Here is a 12,579-nt window from a genome sequence, read left to right as displayed (position 1 = left end):
GCCAGGTGCGGGCCCCGTCCTTGAGCGCCATGGGAAACCAGTTTGCCATGACCTTCTCGTCTCCGTTGGCAGCTTCGATACCCAGCTCATAGAGCTCGAGGAACTCCGCAGGGTCGGCCGTGCCGTCGTAACGAGGAGGCAGGTCTGGCTTGAACTTGCTCGGCCACGCGAAGCTGCGTAGCTCGGTGCTGAAGACGCGGCAGCCTGCTGTGGCCACGGGAGGCCTTGGGTGACGGAGATCTTGGTCTTGCATGTCCCCACGCGCTGCAGCTAGGAGCAGCGCGGGGTCTTGACGTGCGGGAGCAGGAGCATGGTCACGACGTGCAGGAGCAGGGAGCACCCGGGCAGCTTCTTGTGGGCGAGGGACTTCTTGGCAGCTCTGCTCTTGCCGTGCTGGCACCTGACGGAGCAGGTTACGCCCAGGGGCCACGCGCCTTGGAGCCATGGCGCCTACTTAAGGAGGAGGCGGCCGGGCCTCCGCCGGAGCTTCGTCGCCCGCACGGGGCGAGGTGCGGTGCAGCGGAACGGACGGCGCAGGAGAGCCCCCTGCGGCGCGGACGAGCTCGGCGACGCGGTCGAGCCATTCTTCGTAGACATCGTCGACGGGACGGTAGCGCAGGAGCTCGTTTGCCGCGATGAGCACAGCTCGAGCCTCCATGGGTGCGCGGAGCGCGCGGGACGAAGAACCAGCTGGGGTGAGCGAGGGAGTAGCGGTGCGGCCATCTTGCCGCACGGACGGATGCTGAGACGATGCTAGCCGCTCGTCCCCCGCCGGGCCGGTGGCGGCGTTGACGGCAGGTGACGGGGAACGCCAAGGACGCCCGCCGACAGGAGTCGTCTGGGCGACGCGGGAAGCGAGAGCGGCCCGGCGCTCGGCGCGGGCCCGACGAGCGTTAGACATGGACGCGATGGTCGGAGGAGAACGGGGTGGTGGAAGACGAGTTCCGGCGCACCCCTACCTGGCATGCCAAATGTCGAATTTCGGCTTCCAGCAGACCCTTGAGGTTCGAACACTGGGGTGCGCGCGGAGATTTCGCCTTCCACCTACCTGCGCCCCACCGCCACGCTAAGATCTAAGCTATGGAAAGAACAGCACAAGAGACACAGGGTTTATACTGGTTTGGGCCACCGTTGTGGTGTAACACCCCACTCCAGTGTGTGGTGTGGTGGATTGCCTCTTGGGCTGATGATGATGAGCAATACAAGGAAGAACAGCCTCGCGAGGGTCTGTTCTTGGTTGGGGGGATGAACTGCTAGGGGGAGTTGAGTCACCCTTCTCTCTCTCTCTTCTCGATTGCGATCCTGGCTAGTTTCTGGGTTGGCCGATTCTGGATCCTTCTACCCTGTGGGTGGCTAGTCCTATTTATAGGCAAAGGCCCTGGGCCTCTTCCCCAAATATTGAGCGGGAAGGGCGCCAACAATTGGCCATTTTGAAGGGGAACATCTGGTACACTTATCCTGACTAAAGTTGGTCCTCGCCTGCCAAAGACTCTGGTGGTGACGCTGGTTTGGGCTCCACAATGACTTCCTCCCTGCCGTTGGACTGGTCTTGGTCTCGTTGCACCGAAACGGGTGCCTTTACTTGATGCTCTCGCCTGCGCTTGCTCCCTTTGCACCAAAGAGGAAAGGAGGACACTACGCGGGCTGGCGCCTGCCTGGCGCCCTTGGTCGTCATGGCTTGCATCACGGGCACCTCGTGAGGTACCCCGCCTTGATCTCTCCGCCTCCTCGCGAGCCAGCCTGATGAGGCCATGCCTGAGGAAGCTCCGTGTCGTCCGCCCCGCGAGGCTTGGCCCCTCGCGAGGGTCTTGGGTCTGTGTTGATGAAGACGGGCCGTGCTGGGCCCCGTTTGAGCCACGCCGCAGGCCGCAGGCAGGCAAGTCTGGGGACCCCCGTTCCCAGAACGCCGACACAATTTTATTGCATTAGATATATCCTCACACATTGCATGATTAGGATCTAATTAAATTGTGGGTTTGGGAAGTAGTTGAGGTAGTACCTATTACCTATTATTATCAAACCTTTGGGAGTTACTTTTACGTTTTCTTATATTGCCATGCTATGCTAGTAGACGTGGATTGGGTGAGTGTATCCATGACAGATGTGAGATTGTTAATTAATGGTTTACTTAAGGTGGCAACTTAAATACACATCTGGGTGGATTGAGGCACCTGGGTATTCCAGCGATTGCCTGTTTTTCTTTATGGACCGCCACCCAGGCTCAAAGGGATCATGAGATTCTTCATGCTAGAAACTTCCGTGTGCACCCACAAGCTATTATGGGCTCTAGCGTAGTTGACTAAGTTGTGCGAACTCTTACAGTGGTAGACTAGCAGATGTAGGGGGTGTAGGTTGGTACGGTCTACCCGTTCGTAAGGTGCTAGCGCTTCTGAAAGACTATGTCTCGGTCATCCGTTTCTCAAACACCATGTAGTGCGAGAATCCCAACGGAGGAGATCGAGTCTTGTGGGGAAAAGTGCGCAAACCTCTGTAGAGTGTATGAACTAATCATGGTTAGCCGTGTCCCCGGTTATGGACATCTTGAGTATCTAGTACCTGGATTATCATGTGAATCTCAACATGTTACTCTAAAATTAATTCTGTTGGGTTTTGTTTAATGATGATGCTTAATTGGGATTGAGAATGCTGTCAACCATTCTCAATGTTTAACAACCACCATGATAGTTAAATAAAATTCATTCCTTTGCAGTAGGGAAAAATTGGCTTTACACAAAACTATAAACATAGAGCTTTCCACCAGCCAAATATGCATGTAGAATAGCCTGATTATTCCATTACTCTCTATGTGTTACTTTGCCAGCATATTCCATGTGCTGACCCATTTCGGGCTGCAACGTTAATGTTGCAGACTTTTCAGATGACAATTAAGGAGTTTTTAGGTCAAGGTTCTATACTCAGTGATGCCGTTGGAGTTGATGGACTCACTTATCTTCCAAGCCTTCCGCTGTTATCGTCATTAGATGGCCTTAAGCCATATTTATTGTAATAAGTTCTCTTTTGAGACACTCGATGTAATAAGTGTGTGATTGCTACTCTGTTATAAATCCCTCAAGTACTGTGTGGTGTCAGCATTACTGATCCAGGGATGACACTGAGCATAGAGATTGGACCGTTTGAGGTCTGGTCGCTACAAGATGGTATCAGAGCACACGTTGACTGTAGGACACGACCACTAAGCTAAAGACCTAGATCCCTACTCACTCTCCTCTCTTTTTTGACTTCCCATCTTTTCTACTCTTTTAGGATGGCGGATGCAAGGAACAAGTTCACTCAACCAGATGAAGATACACCCTTTGGACGTCACTTGAAGGAAGTCACTAGATACCTGAACATAGGAGTACCAAGCTTCAGCGGAACCTACAACGCCACTTTACCTGAAGAGGAGCGCTGGATGATTCAAGTTCAAGTTCCAGGAAGGACGTTCATGCTAGTCACTGAGCCCATAGAGTTTTCTTTTGATGCACCAACTTGGAGTCTAGGAAAGAGCATGGCAGCTCACATCGCCATGGGACGCATTGGAGAAGTCTACCGCAATGATCTTAAGGATACTATCTACCAGATTTGTGGGTGCCGAGATGAGCACTGGGAGATGATCAGCACCAGAAAGGATAGATCAGTTGCAGCTTTTATCCAGGAGTTAAACCAGCACATTCGACGTTAGGAGAACCAGATGTGCGCCGATATGATAGATCTGAAGAAGGCAAGGACAAGAATCAAGGAACTGGAGGAAGAACTCAAGGCTACACGTGAAGATTATGAAGAGGAAATCGAAGTACTAGTAGATAAGAATGCCGACCTAACAATGAAGCTAGCAATATTTATAGGAGGCCCTACTCCAGTAGAAGAAGACGAAGAACCCAAGGAGATTCTCCCGGAAGACTACATCATCATCGATGACACCGACTCGGATCCAGATGATAGCGATGATTACTACGTGGATGAAGCAGGAGCAGATATAATGGAGTCTGCAACCGAAGAATATTTCTAGTAGACCACCTCATCAGTAGTAGTAGACCACCATGTAAATATAGTGGTCCGATCACTTTTGCGATAGTTAGATCGTTTGTATGCCCTTGTTTGATTGTTTGAATGAAGTCAATTGTTTGTTTTGCCTCATGTGCATATGGGTAGTGTTTTCTCTATAGACCCCTCTCTATTCTTAAATCTCATCTTTTCTAAACCCTCAGATGCCTCCGAGACGTGACCCCGGATTTACCTTTCCACCGGAGCTCACCCAGTTGATCCAGCAGCAGAACACGTTGATGCAGTTGCTAGTCCAGAATCAGAATCAGGGGAATAACAACAACAACCCACCACCACCACCACCTGTTGATCACTTAGCCCGTTTTCTTAGGCTAAATCCGCCGGTGTTTTCCAGTAGCACCGAGCCGATAGTAGCAGATGATTGGCTCTGCAAGACAGGTAGGGAGCTGACCACAGCAGGATGTACGGATGCGGAAAAGGTGAAATTTGCCGCACATCGGCTTGAAAGACCCGCAGCATCATGGTGGGAGAATTTCACAGCCACTTTTCCTGTAGACACTATCACGTGGGACCTGTTTCAACAGGCTTTTTGAACTGCCCATGTTTCAGCAGGAGCTATGGCTATGAAGAAGCGAGAGTTTCGCAACTTGCGCCAAGGAGGACGGACTGTTGGCCAGTATGTGGAGGACTTTAGTAAATTAGCATGTTATGCCCCAGATGACGTTGCTACGGATGCAGCTAAGCACGAGAAGTTTCTAGAAAGACTGAATGATGAGTTGAGCATGCAGTTGATGGTAGCAACCTTCAACAACTACCAGGAGTTGGTAGATTGTGCTCTCATGATTGAAGGGAAGCAACAGCAGATTGAGAATCGCAAGAGGAAGTATGGACAAGGGATGTACACTTCAGGAGCTCAGCAGAAGCCACGTTTCACCCCTAGACCGGGAAGACATTTTCATCATACCCATGGAGGAGGTAGCTCGCACAATCACAATGGCACCAAGAATGGTAATGGGAATGGAGGAGGTAACGGCCAGAACCGCACCAACCCATCGACCCCAGCCAAGAGAGACCTGAGCCAAGTCACTTGCTTTAAGTGCCAGAAGACCGGACATTATGCCAATGAATGTCTTGAATCACAGAATGGAAATGGCAATGGAAGCTCTGGGAAGAAGCCGATCCCTTTTAATAGGGGACAGGTGAACCACGTTAACATGGAGGAGGTTGAAGAGCAGCCGGATGCAGTAATCGGTAAGTTTTTGATTAAGTTATTTATTGCACTTGTTCTTTTGATACTGGTGCATCGCATTCATACATATCAAGGGGATTTGTGGATAAGTATAAACTGCCAACCCAAGCCCTTAGGACACCCATGTTAGTAACCTCGCCTGGAGCAGAATATATGGCTAGCCTATGGTGTGATCGGTTGCCATTAAGGATTGGTAACTACGTATTTCCCTCAAACCTAATATGTTGGAATCACAAGGATTGGATGTGATATTAGGCATGGATTCGTTGTCGAGGTATGGTGGAAACATCGATTGCGCCAGTAAGTCGATCTTGCTTACCACCCCAGAAGGGAGAAGGATCAAGTATGTATCCCGACATGTGCCAAAGAGGACTCAAGCAAATTGTTTAACAGGAGTTGTGCAGGAAGAAGTACCAGTAGTGAAGGATTTCCCCGAAGTATTTCCAGAAGAGTTGCCAGGCATGCCACCGAATAGAGATATTGAGTTTTTGATTGAGCTTTTGCCAGGCACAGGGCCAATACCAAAGAGACCATATAGGATGCCTGCAAAGGATTTGGTGGAAATTAAGAAGCAAATTAAGGAGTTACTGGATAAAGGATATATTCGCCCAAGTTCTTCACCTTGGGGATCACCAGTACTTCTAGTGGAAAAGAAGGATGGATCGTTAAGGATGGTTGTTGATTATCGAGGTTTGAATGAAGTAACCATCAAGAACAAGTACCCACTACCGATGATCAATGATCTGTTTGATCGATTGCAAGGAGCTAAGGTATTTTCCAAGATCGATCTGCGATCAGGATACCACCAGTTGAAGATTCGAGAACAGGATATACCCAAGACGGCTTTTACCACCAGGTATGGGCTGTACAAGTATACCGTTATGTCATTTGGTCTGACTAACGCACCTGCATATTTCATGAACATGATGAACGATGTGTTTATGGAGTTCTTGGATAAGTTCGTCGTAGTGTTCATTGATGATATTTTGGTTTACTCGAAGAATGAAGAGGAGCATAAGGAGCATTTGCGTTTGGTGCTTGGTAAACTCACAGAACATTAACTATATGCCAAGTTCAGCAAATGTGAGTTTTGGTTGAAGGAAGTTGGATTTATCGGACACGTTATATCCAGAGAAGGTATAGCAGTAGATCCCACTAAAGTTGATACCGTGACCAAGTGGGAAGCGCCAACCACAGTTGGAAAGATCCGGAGTTTTCTTGGACTCGCAGGATACTACCGGAGGTTTATTGAGAATGTCTCAAAGATTGCGAAGCCTATGACGGAGTTGTTGAAGAAGGATACCAAGTTCAGATGGACTGAGGAATGTGAAGCTAGTTTTAAGGAGTTGAAGAATTGTTCACTACCTCACCAGTGTTGATTTTACCGGATCAGACCAAGGATTATGAGGTGTATTGCGACGCTTCACGTCGAGGACTTGGAGCGGTTCTTATGCAGGAAGGAGGAGTTGTTTCATATGCCTCACGATAGCTTAAGCCTCATGAGTTGAATTATGCTATGCATGATTTGGAGTTAGCAGCCATAGTGCATGCATTGAAGACTTGGAGACATTTTCTGATTGGAAACCATTGCGAGGTGTACACGGATCACAAGAGTTTGAAGTATATTTTCACCCAAAAGGAGTTGAACCTCAGACAAAGGAGATGGTTGGAGCTCATCAAGGACTATGATATGAAATTGCATTATCACCCCAGCAAGGCTAACGTAGTAGCTGACGCGTTAAGCCGTAAGAGTCATGTCAACACCCTACTGACGGGAGATTTACCAAGTGAGTTAGCCGAAAATCTTCGAGAGCTATGCTTGGAAATAGTCCCGAAAGGCTATGTAGCAGCATTGGAGATTCAGTCTATGTTGATGGATAAGATCAGAGAAGCCCAAAAGACTGACAAGGAGATTGCTTCTATTAAGGAGAAAATGAGCAAAGGAAAAGCTAAGGGATTTCACGAGGATGAGCATGATACCTTATGGTTTGAAGACCGTATCTATGTACCAAATGATTCGGAGATCAGGAAGTTAATCTTACAGGAGGCCCATGATTCACCATATTCGATTCACCCAGGAAATACCAAGATGTATTTGGATTTGAATGATATATTCTGGTGGACCGGAATGATGAAGGATATTGCGGAATATGTAGCAGTTTGTGATAGATGTCAGAGAGTAAAGGAAGAACATCAGAAGCCAGCAAGATTGCTATAACCATTGCCGATACCCGAATGGAAGTGGGATAAGCTAGGCATGGATTTTATTACAGGATTGCCCAGAACACGTTCAGGCTACGACTCGATATGGGTTGTAGTCGATCGTTTGACAAAGGTAGCTCATTTCATTCCCGTGAAGACTACCTATACTAGTGCAAAGTTGGCAAAGATATACATGACCGGTATTGTATGTCTGCATGGAGTTCCAAGGAGCATTGTATCAGATAGAGGAACCCAATTTACCTCAAAGTTCTGGAATCAGTTGCATGAAACTTTGGGAACCAGACTGGAGTTTAGCACAGCCTTCCATCCGCGGACAGATGGACAGACCGAGAGAGTCAATCAGATTTTGGAGGATATGCTGAGAGCTTGTGTGCTAGATTACGGATCTAGTTGGGACGAGAATTTGCCGTATGTAGAGTTCTCTTACAACAACAGCTATCAATCCAGTTTGAAGATGGCCCCTTTCGAAGCCTTGTACGGAAGGAGGTGTAGGACCCCATTGTCTTGGGATGAAGTTGGAGACTGCCAGTTGTTTGGACCGGATCTGATAAAGGAGTCTGAACAGAAAGTGAAATTGATTCGTGATAGGCTCAAGGTAGCTCAGTCCAGGCGGAAGAGTTATGCAGATTCTAAACGCAAGGAGACAGTTTAAGAAGTCGGAGACCGAGTTTATCTTCGAGTATCACCACTTCGAGGAGTTAAGCGCTTTGGAGTTAAAGGAAAGTTAGCGCCACATTTTGTAGGACCATACAATGTTTTGGAGCGTATGGGAGAAGTGGCCTACAAATTGGAATTGCCCGAAGGATTGTCAGGAGTTCACGACGTGTTCCACATTTCCCAGTTGAAGAAGTGCCACGCAGAGATGGCTGAAATACCGCGGAGAGATACAGTACCACTGGAAGCTATTCTGTTGGACAGTGATTTGACCTATGAGGAGAAACCAGTTAAGATTCTAGAGTATACCAGTCGAGTCACCCGCAGCAAGGTTATCAAGTTTTGCATGGTTCAGTGGAGCCACCACAGAGGATGAAGCCACCTGGGAGCGAGAGGAAGATTTGCTGAAGGACCACCCTCACCTATTTTCTAGCCAACCCGAATCTCGAGGGCGAGATTCATCTTAAGGGGGGTAGGTTTGTAACATCCCAAATTTTCAATTTCGATTGTTATACACTAGATCATCATTGCATATCATATTTATTGCATTTTTGTTGATCCTAGAAATTTCACGCAACTCAAGGACCCTCGGATAGAGTTGGGGATTTTGTTATTTTCATATTTGAGTTGTCTCAAATTTTGAAAATAGCATCATTTGATTTTATTTATTTTATCTTCAATTATTTCCATTACAAAAATATGAGAGAGGGAATAAAATGACTTTCCCAAAATAAAGAAATATTGAGGATTTAATAAAAAATCAAATAAGATTTATTCTCGTTTTATTTGAATTTAGGAAAAATGTGCGTTTTTCAAAATTGCATTTAGGCCCCAAATAGATGTTCATCCTGTTCGGCTTGATATTAGGAGCCGGGGAAATTTATTTCAGGATTTTTGGAGTCCGTTTAGTATTCCTTTTGTTTTTTTCTGAGCGTAACTATAAAAAAAACTAAACCGACCTACGGGCCGTGTTAGGCCTGGACTCCTCCGGCCTCAGCCTTTATAAGCCGCCGGCCCGCCCCAGGCCAAAACCCTAGTGCCCCAGCCCCGCCGCCCTAGCGCCGCTGCCGCCGCACTGCGCCGCCCCGCCGCTGACCGCCGCCGCCGATGGAGCGCCGCCGCCGCCCGCCGGATCCGTCGCCAGAGGTAGACCTCGCCGCCGCCGGTTTTCCCAAAAAACCGTTCGGTTTTTCCGACGGTTTTGTTCATTTTTTTAGTTTCGGTTTTTTTAAATAGATCGGTTTTCCGGTTTATTTAAATAGCGAGCGTTCGCCCGTTCGTTCGTTTTAACGAGCGTTCGTCGTTTTTCTTTTTCTCGGAATAAATCCGCGATTTTCCAGATCGCGATTTCTGATCCGATTTTTGTTTTAGTCTAACTTTTCGCTCGTTTATCGGAATCAGGCGATTCAAGCGCCTGGAGTTTCGTCTCGAAACCATCTTTCCGTTTAACCAACTTAAAGAAGTTTTTGCCACTGTAAAAATTACCCTAGATCCAGAATAGTAAATGAAGCTTGTTTCTTTTGCCGTTTGTCTTTCGTTGCTTCGTTCGATTTGATTCTTTTTGCCAACCGGAGTTCTTAAGTTGAACTTTCTGGTTAGATCTCTTATTTGAGTTTTACTTGTGCATTAGTTGAGTACTTATTGTATGCTTTTTTGTTTGTGATAGAGTACCCGGAGTGCGCCGCTTGCTACCTCGAATCGCTAGGTTTCCCGGATCATCAGCAAGGCATGTAACACTTTGATCGTGCTTTCCAACTACCCAGTTTTATTGAATTAGATATATCCTCACACATTGCATGATTAGGATCTAATTAAATTGTGGGTTTGGGAAGTAGTTGAGGTAGTGCCTATTACCTGTTATTATCAAACCTTTGGGAGTTACTTTTACATTTGCTTATATTGCCATGCTATCCTAGTAGACGTGGATTGGGTGAGTGTATCCATGATAGATGTGAGATTGTTAATTAATGGTTTACTTAAGGTGGCAACTTAAATACACATCTGGATGTGAGATTGTTATTCCAGCGATTGCCTGTTTTTCTTTATGGACCGCCACCCAGGCTCAAAGGGATCATGAGATTATTCATGCTAGAAACTTCCGTGTGCAGCCACAAGCTATTATGGGCTCTAGCGTAGTTGACTAAGTTGTGCGAACTCTTACAGTGGTAGACTAGCAGATGTAGGGCATGTAGGTTGGTACGGTCTACCCGTTCGTAAGGTGCTAGCGCTTCTGAAAGACTATGTCTCGGTCATCCGTTTCTCAAACACCATGTAGTGCGAGAATCCCAACGGAGGAGATCGAGTCTTGTGGGGAAAAGTGCGCAAACCTCTGCAGAGTGTATAAACTAATCATGGTTAGCCGTGTCCCCGGTTATGGACATCTTGAGTATCTAGTACCTAGATTATCATGTGAATCTCAACATGTTACTCTAAAATTAATTCTGTTGGGTTTTGTTTAATGATGATGCTTAATTGGGATTGAGAATGATGTCAACCATTCTCAATGTTTAACAACCACCATGATAGTTAAATAAAATTTATTCCTTTGCAGTAGGGAAAAATTGGCTTTACGCAAAACTATAACGATAGAGCTTTCCACCAGCCAAATACGCATATAGAATAGCCTGATTATTCCATTACTCTCTATGTGTTACTTTGCCAGCATATTCCATGTGCTGACCCGTTTCAGGCTGCAACGTTAATGTTGCAGACTTTTCAGACGACGATTAAGGAGTTTTTAGGTCGTGGTTCTATACTCAGTGATGTGGTTGGAGTTAATGGACTCACTTATCTTCCAAGACTTCCGCTGTTATCGTCATTAGATGGCCTTAAGCCATATTTATTGTAATAAGTTCTCTTTTGAGACACTCGATGTAATAAGTGTGTGATTTCTACTCTGTTATAAATCCCTCAAGTACTATGTGGTGTCAGCATTACTGATCCAGGGATGACACCTGAGCACAGATATTGGACCGTTTGAGGTTTGGTCGCTATAACACTAATTAATGTTTATATATGAATTGCAAAAGCATCCATTGCCTGTATTTCAAACCGCTCTCACTCTATGGATCAATAATATGAAATAAACACATGCACATGCTAGAATTCAATTGTAGTTGAAGAAAGAGCCTACTCCTGGTACTGTATATTAGTGATAGGGGTGTGTACAAAGTACACGTGAATACCAGGCATTGTGCGTGTGTGTATACTATCGACGAACTAGCCCCCAAGCTTGTATAACATACTAAGGGCCTAGGGTTACAAATCATATATAGTCAGCTTATCACCAGTGGGGATAGAGTCCTCCGCGACTCTGGTAGCTTCGTGTTGTACGCCGAGTCCTCCACATGGGTCTTCATATAACACGTCTCGGTCCAACCGATATGTGGCGCAGGATGGAACCGACCCATGAGTCTTCATGTTGACCCACCACAACTAGAAATGATGTGCCCACCACACCACACACGCAATCGACCACTAAGAAAATAAGCATATACAATAGTACAACGGTATCTAGCTCATGACACGTCTCCATATTTTGTTGATGACACTGACGGACTTTGCATTTGATGCGTGCTCCGTATTTTGTTGACGACACTTACCGTCATTGTATTTGAAGCAAAAGCACGATATGGTCACTGGACTTCAGAATAAGCTCATCACGGTCACCACATACATTTTGTCGTGCTAACCAACATGTGGTTGGATGGTTAGAGGACAATGGTTTCTCGAGCCCACCAAGGTTAAAGTCCCGGTGCTCGCATTTATCTTGTGTTAATTTCAGTATTTTTTGGCGACGTGCGTTTAGTGGGAGGAGACGTTCCACCCGACTACGAGGCACCTATGGTGACTTCGTAAAATCTCAAGATCATATATGCTGGCCCACTCTCTCGAGGGTGCTCATAGGGGTAGGGTTCGCGTGTGTGCACTTATAGCGACGAGTGCTTGCGTGTATATATGAGCCCTTGCGGTTGTACCGTGTTAAACAAATACATATCATGATTATACGATCACTGGCTCACCCGTACAACTCTGTATTTTGTTGATGACACAATCAATTGACCAGTCAAACATTCCACGCAGCGCAACTAGTGTTGCACCATCGGGGCACGTAACCGTGGGGCCCACTCGTCAGCCCGTATATGAAAGAAAGAAATGGTAGTTTGAGTCTGTACTGTGTTAATAAAATAGGAGTACATTTTAGGGTGATCATACGGTCACTGGCTCACCATACAGCTCCGTAATTTGTTGATAACACGATCAATTGACCAGTCAAATGGTCCACATTCAGCAGCGCACATTACCATAGGGCCCACCCGTCAGCGCGTATATGAAGGACAGAAATGATAATAAATTAGTGGTCGGTGGGTATTCGAAGTCATGAGACCTCTAGTTGGCAGTCACCGGCGGTTGGGGGGCGTTCATTGGGCGGTGGGGTGGGGATCCCC

This window comes from Triticum dicoccoides, chromosome 1A, assembly GCF_002162155.2.
Source record: "Triticum dicoccoides isolate Atlit2015 ecotype Zavitan chromosome 1A, WEW_v2.0, whole genome shotgun sequence".
Classification (NCBI taxonomy): Eukaryota; Viridiplantae; Streptophyta; class Magnoliopsida; order Poales; family Poaceae; genus Triticum; species Triticum dicoccoides.
The sequence above is the reverse complement of the archived record's forward strand: the minus strand, read 5'-3'. Positions refer to the sequence as shown.